General features: G+C 40.5%; 1 protein-coding gene across 4 annotated transcripts in view; it reads right to left on the bottom strand.

Annotated features, from left to right (window-relative positions):
• Positions 1-19,490, bottom strand: part of CSMD3 (CUB and Sushi multiple domains 3) — a 1,152,075-nt gene that overhangs the window by 525,824 nt on the left and 606,761 nt on the right. The gene's annotated exons all lie outside the window — the stretch shown is intronic.

Raw genomic sequence — 19,490 nt, 5'->3', positions numbered from 1 at the left:
AAATTGTGGAAGTTTCTTCACTGGAGGTTTGCAAAAGGAGGCTGTATAGTCATCTGTCTTGGATGGTGTAGACACAACAAATCCTGCATCTTGGTGGGGGGTTAAGATTATATGACCCTTGCAGTCCCTTCTGGCCCTATGATTCTATGATTCTCTGTTACTATCTGATAATCTGACATCTATCCTTTTTATTCATTAGTAATCAAAGATTAATAGTGTATACCACTTAGCTCTGGGTCCACTACAAAATGTGTGTTATGCACAGTTTAGTCACATACGATTCAGAGCACGTATGTAAGCCTCAGACTCAATGTGTTTACAGTAGCCATACAGATTACACTCTCAGGAGCAACAGTGTTGGGTGAACTTTAAGAAGTTCAGACATTTTCTGAAACTCTTGTGTCTCCAAAATGGGATGGAAATCTCACAAGAACAAGATTTCCAATAAGTCTACTTTCTGATCAAGCCAGAAATACCATGCTTAATACATGATATTTCTGCACTTCCACATCTAGCTGAAACCAGAAACTAAAGCAGCATTCCTTCATGAACAAACAATAATTAAAAGGTTAACTAAGATTCCAATCCCAAAATATAGGCATGATAAATTTAGGCTGCCTAGAGTATCATGTTCAGCATGGGATACTAAAGAGTGGTATCAGTGAACTAAGGTTAAAAAAGAGTTAATCTCAGGAGGCTATATGAAGCATAGTTTAAAAAAAAAGAATAGTCAAATATTTCTCTAAAGCAGCATTAAGGCTTGCTGGCTTTAGGAAGGGATCAATTCTGTGGGATTCAGTCAGGGCCTCAGGAGACTATCAAGGCCATTTTTAAAGTTTTTGTCTTTCCTAAACGTAGCAACTGCTAGAGGACTTGTCTATATGAGATTGCTAACTAGCAGAAAAGCAGGCAGGCAGCAGCATGTTTAGTTTCTCCCTCTCTTTAGGATATCTATCAGAAAGAGATATGTTTCCCACATGAGTTTGTACTCTGCACAGTGATGATAGTGCTGCCAAAGCATTTCTCTACATGGGAAGGTCTTAAATCCTCTCAGCTGTCATTCTGCTGGTGACTCCGTGACTAAGCAGTACTGTTTAAGAGCATAACATGGATACAGCTATTATGTTCAAGTGCAGCAGCATAAACCACTCCCTGATTAGACAGAGAGATGCCGACTTCCTCAAAAGGATGGAGAGAGGAAGAGAGAGAACACAAGAACATACATTCTCCAGAGAAACATAGAAAGCACTGGGGCCAAAGAAAAGGAACCTACTTGGCAGAGTAAACAAGAACATCACAAAAACCTTGAATGAATGACATGACAGCTGCTCAGACAGTTAATAGACAATTTCAGCAATGTATGCTGCTTTTTGAATTACAGGCCTGTTTGCATTGTTCCAGTAGCAGGGGAAAGAAATCTCACCTTGACAAGTATTAAAGAAAAAGAAAAGGGACAGGGGAGGGAAAGGCAAACTGTTTATCAGGATTCCTTAACCAAGACCAAAAATCAGGGTTTTGTAATACATCAGAATCTAAAGTATAGATTCCAGAGGCATAGTGGAAGCTACAGTGACACAAACAGTAAAATTATATGGTATTTAGGATTTAGTTCAGTGAATCAGGAGGTTAGCAAACCATGCTGAGTATAAATGTTGTGCTGCTCTATATCCAACCATATGCATTCTTGAACAAAATTCTTTGAAATAGAACTAAATTCCAACAACCCCCAACAAAATTCTTTGAAATAGTCTGAGAGTGAGAGAAAAGTTTGTGTAAAGTCATGTTATTTTATCTGTCTTCAGTGAAAGAGCATAAGTTTTTTTTTTTATAACAATAAAAATGTTTGCCATTAGCATGGTTGTTGTGTTTGCAGTGTGTTGTGTTTACATTGTACAGTAATAAACATTTAAAAATTGCTATTCTAAAATACCTGTTCCAATATCTTGCCATATTATTTGCCATAATTACCATTAACTTTCTACCAGCAAAGCATTACTGTGCTCCACAGGGTCATAATTCTAAATGATCTGGATAAATTGGAGAAATGCTCTGAGTTAAACAGGATGATGTTTAACAAAGACAAATGCAAAGTGCTCCACTTAGGAAGAAAAAATCAGTTTCACACATACAGAATGGGAAGAGACTGTCTAGGAAGGATTACTGCAGAAAGGGATCTAGGGGTTATAGTGGACCACAAGCTAAATATGAGTCAACAGTGTGATGCTGTTGCAAAAAAACCAAACATGATTCTGGGATGTATTAACAGGTGTGTTGTGAGCAAGACACGAGAAGTCATTCTTCCACTCTATTCTGCTCTGGTTAGGCCTCAGCTGGAGTATTGTGTCTAGTTCTGGGCACCGCATTTCAAGAAAGATGTGGAGAAATTGGAGAGGGTCCAGAGAAGAGCAACAAGCATCATTAAAGGTCTTGAGAACATGACCTATGAAGGAAGGCTGAAAGAATTGGGTTTGTTTAATTTGGAAAAGAGAAGACTCAGAGGGGACATGACAGCAGTTTTCTGGTATCTAAAAGGGTGTCATAAGGAGGAGGGAGAAAACTTGTTCACCTTAACCTCTAAGGATAGAGCAAGAAGCAATGGGCTTAAACTGCAGCAAGGGAGGTCTAGATTGGACATTAGGAAAAAGTTCCTAACTGTCAGGGTGGTTAAACACTGGAATAAATTGCCTAGGGAGGTTGTGGAATCTCCATCTCTGGAGATATTTAAGAATAGGTTAGATACATGTCTATCAGGGATGGTCTAGACAGTATTTGGTCCTGCCATGCGGGCAGGGGACTGGACTCGATGACCTCTCGAGGTCCCTTCCAATCCTAGAATCTATGAATCTATGGGGATCACACAACCTCCCTTGGAAGCCTATTCCAGAGCTAAACTGCCCATACAGTTATACAGTTTTCCTAATATCTAGCATATATCTCCCTTTCTGCACATAAAGCCCATTATTACTTCTTCTACCTTCAGTGGACATAGAATCACAGAACCATCAAGTTAGAAGGGACCACAAGGGTCATCTAGTCTAATCCCCAACATGGAAAACAATTGATCTTAGTCCTCTTTCTAACAGCCCTCAAGGTATTTGAAGACTTATCAGATTCTCCCCAGGAGTCTTCTGAACATGTCTTTTTTTAACCTTTCCTCATAGGTCAGGTTTTCTAAACCTTTTAATCACTTTTGTTGCTCTCCTCTGGACTCTTTCCAATTTGTCCACCTTTCCTAAAGTGTGGCACTCACAAATGGACACAGTAGTCCAGTTGAGGCCTCACCAGTGCCAAGTAGAGTGGGACAATTACCTCCCATGTCTTACATACAACATTCCTGTTAATACACCTTAGAATGATCCTAGCCTTTTTACAACTGTATCACATTGTTGATTCATATTCAATTTGTGATCCACTATAACCCCCAGATCCTTTTCAGCAGTATTACTGCCTAGCCAACTATTCCGCATTTTGTAGTTGTGATTTGATTTTTCCTTCCTAAGTGAAATACTTTGCACTTATCTTTATTGAAATTAATCTTATTAAATTCAGACCAATTCTCCAATTTGACAAGATCATTTTGCATTCTAATCCTGTCCACCAAAGTGCTAGCAACCCCTCCCAGCTTGGTGTCATCCACAGATTTTATAAGCACACTTTCCATTCCATTATACAAGTCATAAATGAAAGTGTTGAATAGTATCAGACCCAGGACCGACCCCTATGGGACCCCGTTAGGTACACCCTTCCACTGATTCCACCCAAACCACTGATAACTACTCTTTGAGTACAAAGCAACAACGAGTCCTGTGGCACCTTATAGACTAACAGATGTATTGGAGCATAAGCTTTCGTGGGTGAATACCCACCTTCGTCTGATGTATTCACCCACGAAAGCTTATGCTCCAATACATCTGTTAGTCTATAAGGCTTGGTCTACACTAACCCCCCAAATCGAACTAAGGTACGCAACTTCAGCTACGTGAATAACGTAGCTGAAGTTCGAAGTACCTTAGTTCGATCTTACCTCGGTCCACACGCGGCAGGCAGGCTCCCCCGTCGACTCCGCGGTACTCCTCTCATCTAGCTGGAGTACCGCAGTCGACGGCGAGCACTTCCGGGTTCGACTTATCGCGTCCAGACAAGACGCGATAAGTCGAACCCAGAAGTTCGATTGCCAGCCGCCGAACTAGCGGCTGGGTATAGACGTACCCTAAGATGCCACAGGACTCTTTGTTGCTTTTTAGAGATCCAGACTAACACGGCTACCCCTCTGATCTTTGAGTACCGTTTCTCAACCAGTTGTGCACCCACAGTAACTTGATCTAGACCACATTTCTCTAGTTTGCCAATTAAAATGTCATATTGGACTGCTAGAGAGACAAAGTGGGTGGGTTAATATCTTTTATTTATGAGGGATTGTGTCAAAAACCTTACTTAAATTAATTATATCATGTATGCTTCTTCCCCCTGCCCCCATCTGGCAGGCCAGTAAACCTGTCAAACAAGGCAATCAAGTTGGTTTCACATGGTTTGTTCTTGACAAATCCATTCTAGTTATTCCTTATAAACCTATTTGTAATGGAGTCCCTGAGGTACAACCTGGACTCTGGGACTGCTGAGCCGTCTCTACCATCAACCTGGGCTGGGCCTCACACTGTGATGCTGATGTCAAGTTACAAACTTCTGGCAGGTACTGGACTTACACAGCCATCTACAAGCAGGATCACACCCAACTGTGTTACATGAATGATCTCCCAGCGACTCATAAACAATCAATAGTGAGGCTCCAGCAAATTCCCCCAGCTCCCCAGCCTTGCACCCCAGAACTGTACCATCTGGCAATGGTCAGAAGCCCGGCTAGTGTAAGTTCATTAAGTAATTTGCCACTCCATCAATGTGAGGAGGACACACACTAGCCTTCATAAACTGAGCTGAGATTTCTTAAGCACTTCAACCACTTCAAACACACTATTTTAAGTAAAACATAACAGATTTATTAACTATGGAAAGATAGAGTTTAAGTAATTATAAGTAGCAACCAGAGAGATCAAAGTTTGTTATTTAAGAAATGAAAATAAAATTTGCAGTCTAAATTCTACAAACTAAACAGGATTTGAATCGAGTAGTGTCTCACCCTAACCTAACAGATGGTACAAACAGGTTACGGATCCTTAATATACAGACTGGATTCCATTTCCAGCCTGGGACCAATATGCTCTTCAGGATTCAAGAAGTCATCTTAAAAGGATAGAATAAATCCCTGACATGAGGCTGAAGGTTCAGACAGTCTACCCTGTCCTTCCTAGCTCTGTTTATTCTTGTTTCCTGTTGATATTTTATTCCAGCTATATGTTGTTGGTTAATGTAAAGTTTAGATACAGTTTTTATCATCCTTTCCTTTTCAAAAAGGGGAATGTGGTCTTAGTTGTGAAAATATAGAGTGACCAGTAGAGACCATACAGCAAGGAGGTAAGAGTATGTGTAAACAGGAAATCAAGTCTGTCTTGCATTTACCCCAACCATAGTGGGTTGGGTCTCTGTAACTAGACTCTATAGGGTCTAGGAGATTGGGTAAAGCCTGTGTCTAGAGAAGGAGGCTGTGAGAGGAAGCAGAGACAGAACTTATCCAAGTGAGTGGCAGACTTAATGATTACTGAATAAGGAAAGTGCCTGTCAAGGTTTGTTTCTATTGTGTTCAGGGAAACAGGGTGTTATGTACATTTTTTATAACTTAACAAGATTGCACTGAGAATATACCTAGGATTTCCACAGCTGAGGTACAAAAACAAAAACAAACAGGACATCTGGGATGATCCTGAGTGCATAAAACTGGAGAGCTGGTACTGTGTAGTGAACACCCTTACAAAAAAGGGACAACCCTGTGAAAACCTAGACAGGTGGCAACCTTCAATATACCTGCTTCATTGAATAATTTCTCATTCTAATGAAAACACTCTAAAAGGTTTCATATTTTGGCTAACAGCTCAGGCAAAAGTTTGAAACATTTCATGGTGTAGAATTAACATGTCATAAGAAAAGGCCATGTGATGTTTAGATACCAAATCATAGATGCTTCAATACCAAGGTGATACACACCTTATTGTGCTGGGGAGTACAAACCCACACTGGAAAACAAGGGGTTAAGGCCTCCACCAGGCTGCACCTACAAAGCCTTCACAAGCTGGAAGAAGAGCTTAAAAAGGGAAGCACAGCAACTCGGAGGGGGAGAAGAAGTGGAAGGGAACAGACTTCTGCTGAGAAATAACAGCCCAGGAGCTCTTTCTACCCAATACTTGACCACACTGACCCGATCAAGCCTACAAAGGAAAGACTGGTGACTGTGTGAAAAGGTCAGAAACTTTATTTTCATTTAGTTCTGTAATTCCCCCGGTGGGAAAAGGACAGAATTCAGGTAGGAAGTGATCCAGGGAGGCAACTATTTAGCACCCCAAGATGCAGAACTTAGCTGCCCATCATTGGGCCCTGGATTGGAGCCCACTGGAGATGATGAGTGTGGGCTCCCCTACCGACCCCTAAAGGTGGGACAACAGGAGTCTACCCCTTAGTGGGGAATCCAGCTGGGGAAGACCCTGAATACACAAGCGTCCACACCCAAGTCCTCACAGGCACCAAAAGACCTCTCCACTATTGGACTTTTCCTTCTGTATATACCAAAAAGGAGCGGACTAGAACGTGTGACCCACCTGGAGGGCTTAGCCACAAAAGACCCCACAGGACAAAGTTATAGAAGAAAGGGGGATCACTGTCCACACCCCTCCCTGACCTGTAGGCAGCACTGCCAGTGAGGGTCACCTTTCACACTTACAAATATTTAAGACCAGACAGAAAATGGTACTGGATAACGGTAATTGTATACAAGTGTATTTATCTGTACTATAAGGTCTACATAAAAACATTGACTTTCCCCAGTATTACGTTAAGCACACTGCAGACAGAACAAAGGTGAATATGAAGTAATACATTCAGTACATATGTCAGGTAGAATACCTTCATGCAGAGAACAATAAATATCTCAGTTGTTGTGGCAGTAATACTAAACTTACTCTTAAAAAAAGAAAAAGCCATCTCTAAGAAATTAAAGTATGAATAAACATTACTGGTTCACAATATGTTGTATTCTCAGCTTGTGCCTGTCAAACATAATTGCAGTACATATCTACTAGTTCATGTATAGTGCAAAGGATTTTCTGTTTTTATGCTGTTAGCACTGAAAGATAATTACTGGCAGCCAAAAGCTGAGTCTAAGGAGACCTAAATGAGAAAGAAGTTTGTGTGTGTCACCAGGTCTTGAAGAGTCTTACATTCTATTCAGAATATAATTTTCATGTCATTGCTAGGTATGATAGATTAATATTCAGAGCCAGTATTGGTACATTTCCAGAAGAACAATGATCATTTTTTCCCACCATTGTTTAGATTATTCTTTTGTTGAAGCATCTAGAAGTGCAAAAGTAAATTAATTCAATCCAATTACACTCCTTGTGCAAAATTAATATTCCATATTTACTGAATTCACCTTTGCTTTTATACTCTAGCTCCAAAAATCAAGATAATTAAAGTTATTGAAAATATTACAGTTTAGCACAAAAAAAGTTATTTTGAGTCCCTGCTGTGAAGGCTAGTGTTATAGCTTATGGTCTAAAAAACCCCATATGTATCAAAATAATTCATTTGGAAAAGTCCATGTACTATAGTATAGCTTTTCCATGCAAACCACGTAAAACTGTCTGCCTGTACATGTATACTTTATAATGGGAACTTAACATTTCTATTACACATGCAACTGTGTTCCCTAGAAAAGAGACCTCCTTCTAATACAGCTCGGGTGGTAAGGTTTATTTGGACTCAGAACACATATGGTGAAATTCACTTTTCTGACCACCTGGCAAAAAAACAAGTAAAAGAACTTTGAGGAAGTTCTCAAAGATGAAGGACAGAATGTGCTGTCAGTATATTGGCATAATCTGTGGAGCTTCACAGCACCATTCACCCCTGTTCTACACAGGTCAGAGCTAGGTTTGGTGGAGTTGTGGACATTAATGGGTGTTTATGGACACTGGATTTGCATAACTATGGACTCATTAGCTGCATCCCTGACCTTTGAGCCACAGCCCAACTCTGAAACTCCCTTCTGCACTGACTTGTGCAGAGATTGCATACACATACATCCCTAGGACAGAGTCTATTACAGGCCAGGGAAACATTTTTGTGGTAGTTCCTTCTTAAAACTTTGGCAGCATTTTACTAAGCAAATCAGATACTGAAAACTCCATCAGGGAAAACTTTCTCTGAGGTGCCATCAAATCCACCTTCAACAACATATATGTATCTAAAATGTTCCACCACTGTTACAATTCAGAATTTGTGGAACAGTTATTAATGTTACATAATTTAAGATCATTGTATAAATTTATGACCTCCATTTCAGAATGAATTTTATCTGGCTACATTAAAACATTTCCAACCATGAGAAAGCACTTCTACTGCTTTATAACAAATAAGTATCACAGTTCATAAAAGCACTTTAATAGCAAACCCATAAAACAAATAGTTAGAGAACTGGTAATATAATGCACATTTATATTTGCATAATTTCAGTGCAAATAAACAAGGCAAAAGTTATGTCCTTCAGTACTTGTGTAAAGCATTTAAAATGTAGCTGAGCTTAAATTGGAGATCATCTCAATGCTGTTGGGATTTACTGAATCATCATTCCTGATAGACATACGATGAAAAAACATTGACTGTTAGCCTACTGAAAAAATCAGCCTTTAACCTTGTTATACTGAAGATTATCAGTCAAAGAACAAGGAAGCTATATCCATAGTAAATTTGGCCTGTTGAGAGGAAAGAATTCCAATTTTTAAATAAAATAGTTAATTGGTCAAGAAAAAGTTTTTAACCATGCATTTTCTTTCCTTCCCAACCTTGGCCAATCTCTGCTCCTAAGTGCTGCAAACACAGTGTTAGAGCTATTCTGATCCCAGATAGCTTACCTATTATTGCAGCTTCTTCCTTCAGAAACTACACTATGCCACTCTAGGAGCTCTTATCTTCCAGAGCAGAGATTCTAAGCTGCACAGCCAGAACACTCTATGCAGCCCAGCTGATACTAACCTCTACCAGTTCTAGGCTCCGTTTCCAACTCACTTTATAGCCACTGTATCACCAAATGCCACCCGTCCGCCTCAACGATGGAGGAAATTTATAAGGCTGGCAGTGAAGGGGGATGGTTCTAACAGTGAGGGAAGGAGACACTCAGCAAGGGACACCAGGCAGCTCCTCCCCCTTTGGATTATCTGGTGCCCATTGGCCAGTTGCTGGAGCTGCTGATTGGCCCTTATCTCCCAGCCCTAGGGATTTAACCTGCAGCACAGGTCGTGTGGCGCATCTCCCAACTCTGTTCCAGCAGCCCTACCCTACTCACCCTCAACTAGGAATGGGAATCCGGCCTTGCAGATGCAGCAGATGTAGCCTACCTCTGGTTTGGGTATCAGGAAGAATATTTTCTACCACAGGGCCCATTAGCAGAGGCCCAGGCAGTTTTTTCACCTTCTTCACGGAACCTTTGAGTTCAGTAGGTTAATCAGGACCCTAGTACCTAAATGAGGTATATGATTGAGTTAATTCATCACAACTTGCAGTTAAAAGGATAAAATGAATGTTTTCCAAAGGTAAGAGACCTGGGATTTTGCTGATGGGCCTTGGGTTTATGGGATAGGGTGAGACCTTGTGGCCCTCATGAGCCAAGGTCCCACACTTCTGCACTCTCTGTCTCCCTCATCGGGGATGAGGGTTCAGGGATTGCAGAACTTAGGGTGTGTTGAGTCTTGGGGGGTAGGCTGAAGAGATCCTACCCCAAGTTACAGGCTATACAGTAGGAACCATGTAACCCCTGCACTGGAACATTTAAATTCCTGATATAGGAGAGTATGAGTGATGGATGATAGCACTCCTCACCTGTGTTTAAGTTTAATAAAAGTTGCAGCCTACCACTTAAAATCCATCCCTATTGTCTGTCTTCATTTCGGCATTGGGTCCAGATCAATGATGCAGATGCACTTCACCAGCCAAATCACTTCAGCACATGCTGACAGTAATGTGTGCAAAGTTAAAGTGTTTCCTTCAACTCTCCCAATATAATGAATGTTAGCAAGTCTCCCCTCTGTCTTCCCAACTATGCTCCACTTGTGCTTCCATATATCTATGCACACAGCCCAACTCTGCTGTACATGGGAAGAATATTTATTAATATTGTGTATTTTTCTTCTGCTACTTAGTCAAAAGACACCATTTTCAACATGGACATATCTTCAATAGCTATAGCAGGGTTATGTCATGTCTCTACCAGGGCCAGAGACAATGGGGAAGGATCAACACTCAACTATTGTCTATTAAAAGTAAAAGTAAAACACATTGGGCAATAGGTTTCCTCTACCTTGGAGAAGACACTTCCTTCTCCTATCTGAACAGAGGGGTGCTTTGGAGTAATGGAAAATTACTAAAACGCAGAACAAAAGAAGCAGTTCACCCTAGAAGGAGTCTATAAAGGGACTCAGGGTGGAATGGAGGAGAGAGCCATTTTGCACCAGATTAAGATAAGGGAGGATGCTGCAGGGGCAAGGTATTCAAGGGGGAGAGAAATTATGCTGTTTATAGTTTCTGGAGAGAGAGAGCAAAGTGCAGATGCTGGCCTGTTTATGCAGTCTGGCTTGCTGGGAATAACAGAATGTAGGCAGGGAACTGCGCACCCTGGAAAGTCCCTGGTCAGGAGGGAGACACACTTTGATCTCCGCCCAAGAGAGGTGGTGGCTGAGGAGCCGGGAGCCTAAATAAAGATGCAGGCCGGGGAGTAAAGGTGCAGTTGTCCTGAACGGTGACAGATACCATGCAGGACAATTCTGTTCTGCCTCTGCCACAGTACCCCTATGTGATGTCACTTAAACCAAATCTTTGGTAGGTGGCCACTATTTGTGTGTGCCTCATTTTCTGGGTGCCCAACCTGAGATTCCAGGAATCAGACAAATAGTAGTGCTGAGCACTCACAACTGCCAGTGAAGTTAATGCAAGCTGTAGAAGCTTAGCATCAATGAAAACAAGGCAGTGTGATCTGGAAAAATGAGCACAGGGGTATAAGTCAGGAGGCCCTGAGGTCTAATCCTAGATCATCAGAACATCAGAATGGCCATACTGGGTTAGATCAATAGTCCATTTAGCCCAGTATCTTGACTCTGATGGCGGCCACTGCCAGGTGCTTCAGAGGAAATGAACACAACAGGGTAATTTTGAGTGATCCATCCCCTGCCATCCAGTCCCAGCTATTGGCAGTTGGAGGTTTAGGGACACCAGGAGAACAGGGTTGCATCTCTGAGCATCTTGTCTAATAGCCATTGATGGTCCTATCCTCCATGAAGTTATCTAATCCTTTTTTGAACCCAGGCTTTGAATAGTGTGCAGTAAACAAGGTAATGGCCAATAATTCAATGATCAGGCTAAAAATACTGAACAAGTGTGACATTCCTTGAGTACTATCCAGCTTGTGCACTGAATGAGCCAAGGGGGCTCTGATAAAAAGTTCTATGCAGTCATGTAACTAAAGGCATTATCATAATGTGTATGAACAAGGGGTGGGGTGGGGGGGATGAATTTAAGCTTGCACGGGCAATCCAAATTCTGGGATTTCCAAATTTTGAAGTGCTTGACTTTACATTAAACTGATTTTAGGCTGCAGAGTTTTACATGTGGTTTTAGAGGGTTTATTATTAATTATTATTATTAATGGGTTATTATTAAAGAAAAAGATACAAACAAAATGTATCATTTTATGTGCAACTGTAACAACTCCCCAGCACGCATAATAAGAATTGTTGGAACACGGAACCTTTAGCACTGCATCACAGCTTAAGCTACAGGACTAACTACATCAGTTAGCAGCAGGAGAAGACTTTTATCCCAGAAGTGGCAAAATGGGCTACCAAGGCCATGTGTTAGGTCCAATGTTAGTTAAGGGAAGCCCAACTGGCTTTCCCCTTAGGAGGTGGGCAGAGTTCTTTCCCTATGTGCTCCAGAGGGAAGATGAACCACGGGGCCAGGCGCTGTGTCCTTGGAGGTTGGCATTGTCAAAGAGAGCCTCAGTCCACTTTCACTCCCAACAAAGGCTGTCTGCTCATGGAGTTCCTAGTGCAGTACATGCTGCTGATTTGGTAGTGGCATGAGTCCATCCATAGATTAGAACATTCATGTTCAGTTACTTTGGTATGCTACTAAAATGTTGTTAATGCAAATGAGAGAAGAGAAATTGTATTTTAACAGTTTATATTTCAGCCAAACCTGTGCAGAATTTCAAGGGGCAAAAGTGAGGCACGCTGTAGTACTAGGACTTTCTCCCTACCAGATTTCAAAGGCCTACTGCAAACAACTGAGGTGTTACAGTTTCTCCCAAAAAGATCCCACAGGAATCTTATAGAATGTTAACTGTAAGGCAATTTACATATAGGGGTTGCTATCAGCTTCACCTATGATAATGACACATATAACGTGATCACTAATGGCAGGTCACTTAGGACTTTACTAACATGCTGTCTTTAGCATTTAAAAATAATTATGATAGCACCTTTCAGAGGAGGATTTCCAATTTCTTTACAATATATTAAATATCCCAGTAACTATATCTGGATATTTTTAGGCAAAATAAGAATACATGACTTGTCAAAGGCCACATAGCAAATCAGTGGCAGAGCTCGGAGGTGAGGAAAGCCCCAAGGGAATTATAGAAAGCTTGTCTCTTTCACCAGCAGAAGCTAGTCCAATAAAAAGATATTATTTCACCCACCTTGTCTTAATAGTGTCCTGGGACCAACAGGGCTACAACAACTTTGCAAGCTCCAAACATGACACATAGTCCCATATCAGCAACAGAAAAATCTTTAAGTTCTGGCTAAGGTTGGTAAGTGCAATACAAACACAAATTCCTTGAAACACATCCTAGGAAAACATAAAACTTTCAAACATGTGGAAATCACAAGCTGTTTCATAAGCCATCCTGACACCAAGCCTAACTCTTCCCTCACATGGGCCATTAAACAGAAAATGTCTCAATAGCCAACATTCTGACAACCTTGGGGTTGGCTCCTTGTTGATTAAGGTAAATTAGAACTGGTGGTGTCTCTCCCAAATGTCACCCATTTCTGGTGCCAAAATAAAATGTCACTCTCAGAACTGCACAGTCTACTCTGATCCTCCCTCTCCTTTCCATGAGCTGTAAAATAATTTAAATATTAACATTGTTAATTATCATCATTGTGTACCTGAGCTAAAACTTCACTAAGATGAATAGAGCAGTTCACATATCTCAGAATCATTGTTAATGGACTCAGATAGTTCTTGCTGCATTAATTATACTGTTCACATTTTGAGGTTTCTTTCACAACAATCAAGAGCCAGAGAATTATTTTTTATTTTAAAAGAAAGCTGAGATTTTGGAATAGCAACACATCTCCAAAGCAGTTGTCTATCAGCATGTGTATCTGTGCAATTTGACCCCTGGCTATGTTCAAAGAATAGCTTTTCATCCAGTGATGTTTGGTTCATTAAGAAAATTATTTTGTGCACTGGAAAAAGATTGCTGCTTTGGTATGTTTATGTACATTTACACTAACATGATGGGTGCTATACAGACATGACATAAAACACATGTCTGTATAGCATGGGGGGTGGGATAGCTCAGTAGTTTGAGCATTGGCCTACTAAACCCAGGGTTATGAGTTCAATCCTGGAGGGGGCCATTTAGGGCAGGGGTAAAAAATTGGGGTATTGGTCCTGCTTTGAGCAGGGGGTTGGACTAGATGATCTTCTGAGGTCCCTTCCAACCCTAATATTCAATGACTCAATAACAGATGGATGGATGGATAATATTCAGGTACTCTTGAGTGGTTGAAGTATCTCTCTGACTTTGTGAATTGTGTATAGGTATAAAACTAGGTTCGACGGGGACAGGTGAGCAAAGCCCACAGGTAAGTGGGGAACATGGAGACCGGGGAAATGAGTCGGAAACAAGAGGGAGTGTGGGCTATATTGGCAGAGAGAAAGAGTCAGGAAAAAACTGTGAGGAAAGATCAAACCAGTATCTTAGATGCCTATATACAAATGCGAGAAGTATGGGGAATAAGCAGGAAGAACTGGAGGTGCTAATAAATAAATACAACTATGACATTGTTGGCATCACTGAAACTTGGTGGGATAATACACATGATTGGAATGTTGGTGTGGATGGGTACAGCTTGCTCAGGAAGGATAGACAGGGGAAAAAGGGAGGAGGTGTTGCCTTATATATTAAAAATGTACACACTTGGACTGAGGTAGAGATGGACATAGGAGACGGAAGTGTTGAGAGTCTCTGGGTTAGGCTTAAAGGGGCAAAAAACAAGGGAGATGTCATGCTAGGCGTCTACTACAGGCCACCTAACCAGGTGGAAGAGGTGGATGAGGCTTTTTTCAAGCAACTAACAAAATCATCCAAAGCCCAAGATTTGGTGGTGATGGGGGACTTCAACTATCCGGATATATGTTGGGAAAATAACACAGCGGGGAACAGACTATCCAACAAATTCTTGGACTGCATTGGAGACAACTTTTTATTTCAGAAGGTTGAAAAAGCTACGAGGGGGGAAGCTGTTCTAGACTTGATTTTAACAAATAGGGAGGAACTCGTTGAGAATGTGAAAGTAGAAGGCAGCCTGGGTGAAAGTGATCATGAAATCATAGACTTTGCAATTCTAAGGAAGGGTAGAAGGGAGAACAGCAAAATAGAGACAATGGATTTCAGGAAGGCAGATTTTGGGAAGCTCAGAGAGCTGATAGGTAAGGTCCCATGGGAATCAAGACTGAGGGGAAAAACAACTGAGGAGAGTTGGCAGTTTTTCAAAGGGACACTATTAAGGGCCCAAAAGCAAGCTATTCCGCTGGTTAGGAAAGATAGAAAATGTGGCAAAAGACCACCTTGGCTTAACCACGAGATCTTGCACGATCTAAAAAATAAAAAGGAGTCATATAAAAAATGGAAACTAGGACAGATTACAAAGGATGAATATAGGCAAACAACACAGGAATGCAGGGGCAAGATTAGAAAGGCAAAGGCACAAAATGAGCTCAAACTAGCTACGGGAATAAAAGGAAACAAGAAGACTTTTTATCAATACATTAGAAGCAAGAGGAAGACCAAAGACAGGGTAGGCCCACTGCTTAGTGAAGAGGGAGAAACAGTAACAGGAAACTTGGAAATGGCAGAGATGCTTAATGACTTCTTTGTTTCGGTCTTCACCGAGAAGTCTGAAGGAATGCCTAACATAGTGAATGCTAATGGGAAGGGGGTAGGTTTAGCGGATAAAATAAAAAAAGAACAAGTTAAACATCACTTAGAAAAGTTAGATGCCTGCAAGTCACCCGGGCCTGATGAAATACATCCTAGAATACTCAAGGAGCTAATAGAGGAGGTATCTGAGCCTCTAGCTATTATCTTTGGAAAGTCATGGGAGACGGGAGAGATTCCAGAAGACTGGAAAAGGGCAAATATAGTGCCCATCTATAAAAAGGGAAATAAAAACAACCCAGGTAACTACAGACCAGTTAGTTTAACTTCTGTGCCAGGGAAGATAATGGAGCAAGTAATTAAGGAAATCGTCTGCCAACACTTGGAAGGTGGTAAGGTGATAGGGAACAGCCAGCATGGATTTGTGAAGAACAAATCATGTCAAACCAATCTGATAGCTTTCTTTGATAGGATAACGAGCCTTGTGGATAAGGGTGAAGCGGTGGATGTGGTATACCTAGACTTTAGTAAGGCATTTGATACGGTCTCGCATGATATTCTTATCGATAAACTAGGCAAATACAAATTAGATGGGGCTACTATAAGGTGGGTGCATAACTGGCTGGATAATCGTACTCAGAGAGTTGTTATTAATGGTTCCCAATCCTGCTGGAAAGGCGTAACGAGTGGGGTACCGCAGGGGTCTGTTTTGGGACCGGCTCTGTTCAATATCTTCATCAACGACTTAGATATTGGCATAGAAAGTACGCTTATTAAGTTTGCGGATGATACCAAACTGGGAGGGATTGCAACTACTTTGGAGGACAGGGTCATAATTCAAAATGATCTGGACAAATTGGAGAAATGGTCTGAGTTAAACAGGATGAAGTTTAACAAAGACAAATGCAAAGTGCTCCACTTAGGAAGGAAAAAATCAATTTCACACATACAGAATGGGAAAAGACTGTCTAGGAAGGAGTACGGCAGAAAGGGATCTAGGGGTTATAGTGGACCACAAGCTAAATATGAGTCAACAGTGTGATGCTGTTGCAAAAAAAGCAAACATGATTCTGGGATGCATTAACAGGTGTGTTGTGAGCAAGACACGAGAAGTCATTCTTCCGCTCTACTCTGCTCTGGTTAGGCCTCAGCTGGAGTATTGTGTCCAGTTCTGGGCGCCGCATTTTAAAAAAGATGTGGAGAAACTGGAAAGGGTCCAAAGAAGAGCAACAAGAATGATTAAAGGTCTTGAGAACATGACCTATGAAGGAAGGCTGAAAGAATTGGGTTTGTTTAGTTTGGAAAAGAGAAGACTGAGAGGGGACATGATAGCAGTTTTCAGGTATATAAAAGGGTGTCATAAGGAGGAGGGAGAGAACTTGTTCACCTTAGCCTCTAAGGATAGAACCAGAAACAATGGGTTTAAACTGCAGCAAGGGAGGTCTAGATTGGACATTAGGAAAAAGTTCCTAACTGTCAGGGTGGTTAAACACTGGAACAAATTGCCTAGGGAGGTTGTGGAATCTCCGTCTCTGGAGATATTTAAGAGTAGGTTAGATAAATGTCTATTAGGGATGGTCTAGGCAGTATTTGGTCCTGCCATGCGGGCAGGGGACTGGACTCGATGACCTCTCGAGGTCCCTTCCAGTCCTAGAATCTATGAATCTATGAATCTATGAATAAATAGGCCAGACATTTTACAACTTTTATATATTTATTTATTTATTTATTTATTTAACAATAAAGCATTAAAGATTACATGAGTAGTCCTGAGAGAAAATTATACAACAATTAGATAAGGTCCATTTAGATTTTGTAGTTCTTGTAAGTGTTTCATTATTGGGCAGAGTATGGGCAACTGAGATCCACCCACTTCATTTAATGGTCTGTGTTGGTGAAGCAAATGTTAAGTTTGGTGTCATAATTGTTTATGTAACCTTAGTTTGTGATTTCCAATATTTTTAATGTTTGAGAGCTTGCTTTTTTTAACCAATGTGTTTAAAAGGTTATACATATTCTTGAGTTGTACATAGAAAAATTAACAATTTATTTTTAAAATTTAATTTCAGATTTCTGAAGTATTTTGAATGGTATTAAACAGTGTGTGACTCAGAAGTATGACTGTATCCTAATCTCTGTATGACACTATAGATGTTAGACCATTTGAAGTGTTATAGGCTAAAAGATTTTCCATCTAAAATTTTAGATGACCAATATATTTGTCATTAAATATATATTTCCCATCTTGCCATTAAACCCACTTGATGACAAATCCATGCGTCTCCACCTGTGTGTCTCTGAAAGATCTACATGATTCCTCTTCTAGAATGACAGACTAGGGGATGTTTTAAACAATTGAAGTCTGTAAAATCTGAATCTGTTGGATGCCAGAGCTGGCATCATTATATGTCATAAACATATTATACAATACATTGTAATATGCACTTCACTATAGCTTAGAAAATACTGTGTTCCTTTGAACAGCTCTAATGACCAAATTATCTGAGCACAGGCACTGTTGAGAATTCTAAGGTGTTCTAAAACTGAGATTAAATGATCCAGTTTTAACATGGACAAAGAACCATGTCAGTGGGAGATAATTAGGCTATCAAGAAGCCTGCAGAATTTTCTTAGCTGACAGAAAATAATATAACAGAGGATATATTTTTTAAACAGCAAAAATGAATCAAAATTATACCCTATTTGTTACAGGTATGGTAATCCCACTATCAAACTGTAAATCAGAAAAAACCAGTTACAGCTACTGTTAAGGATCTTACATAGTGTCTGTAACATTTAAAAATCATTATGATTGCATTATGTGTTTAAATAGCACCCTTTAGAGGAGACTTTCAAATTTCTTTAAAATGTATTCATTATCACGATACCATTGTGTGACTAAGTTTAAGGAAAATGAGATTGTGTGACTTGCCAAAGGCCACATATCTTTCTATAAATGTATATTTAGCAGAAAGACCCTTATTATTTCACCAGAAGCATAACATGGTAAGCCTAGCCCCTGGGGTCAATGGTGATAGTGGCAGGTATAGATTGTGCTACTTATGTTGTATCTCAGTCTCTACTGTTCAGAAAAGCTCAGTATTGAAAAAGTCGGTTTATGCACCCACAGACAGAAGAGGCTGCATGTACTGTTTCAAACATCTGTATGTTAAAGTACACTAAGGAACATTTCCTACACACCAGCAGGGTCTATATGGACAAATTAATGTGCAACATATAAATCACACTCCTATAGGGTGCATTACTCCTTTATGCAGACACATCCTTATACACCAAGAGGCTGAAAGGAAGTCTTACAAGGTAGGAAGTACAGTCAGTCAGTCCCCTACCTTTACTAATTTAAATTCCCATTTACTACATCCTGTATACATCTTGCTATACAACTATCTGCAGGCTCCTTGACACTGGAGTTACATCAATTTAGGTTTCCTTAGATTCAACGAATCAAAGTGACTGGTTATGTAAAAAGGGTTGTGTGCACAGTATATGTTGCTAAGTGGTTGCTAGTCTAGGTATGTATATAAGACTCAGTAAATAAGTATATTGGAGCCCAGAGGAAGCCTAAAAGAAATGTAAGATGGTGTAATATGCACACAAGATGAGTGGAAGAAAAAAACTAATTATATAAGCTTGACTACCTCTAGTCTCACCTCTGAATTTGGCCCAGAGATACTGCCACTGCCTGTACGTGAACAAAAATTGTAAGAGTACTAAGATATGTTTCATGCAATCCTTGAGGGTTGACAACTCTAGGTCCTACCCCACTTTTAAGCTGCTCAAAAGTCTGCTGAAGAAACTAAACATACAAAATGCTCATTTCAATTTGCAAATGTTAGTCTTCACTAAATGCAAGCTCTCTCTCATTATGGCAGTGTTGTAAAGGCTGCTGTTTTGCCAAAGAGATCAGGATAGTGGCACCAGACAGAGAACGGACATGAGGATCTAGAACCAGAGTTGTCAGGCCAAACCTTCACAGTGCATAAGAGCAGATTCACTACTTCAGCAATGACTACCTGAATCCCACCAAAGAGGATGAAAAGGAGATGAAATTATAATATGTGAATAGCTAAGTGCAGAGGTAGCAAATCCCAACAGATTTCCCTTGATTGAAAGAAAGACTGAAAAGAATAAACATCTATAT

This window comes from Malaclemys terrapin, chromosome 2 (assembly GCF_027887155.1).
Source record: "Malaclemys terrapin pileata isolate rMalTer1 chromosome 2, rMalTer1.hap1, whole genome shotgun sequence".
In the NCBI taxonomy this organism is placed as follows: domain Eukaryota; kingdom Metazoa; phylum Chordata; order Testudines; family Emydidae; genus Malaclemys; species Malaclemys terrapin.
The sequence above is the reverse complement of the archived record's forward strand: the minus strand, read 5'-3'. Positions and strand labels throughout refer to the sequence as shown.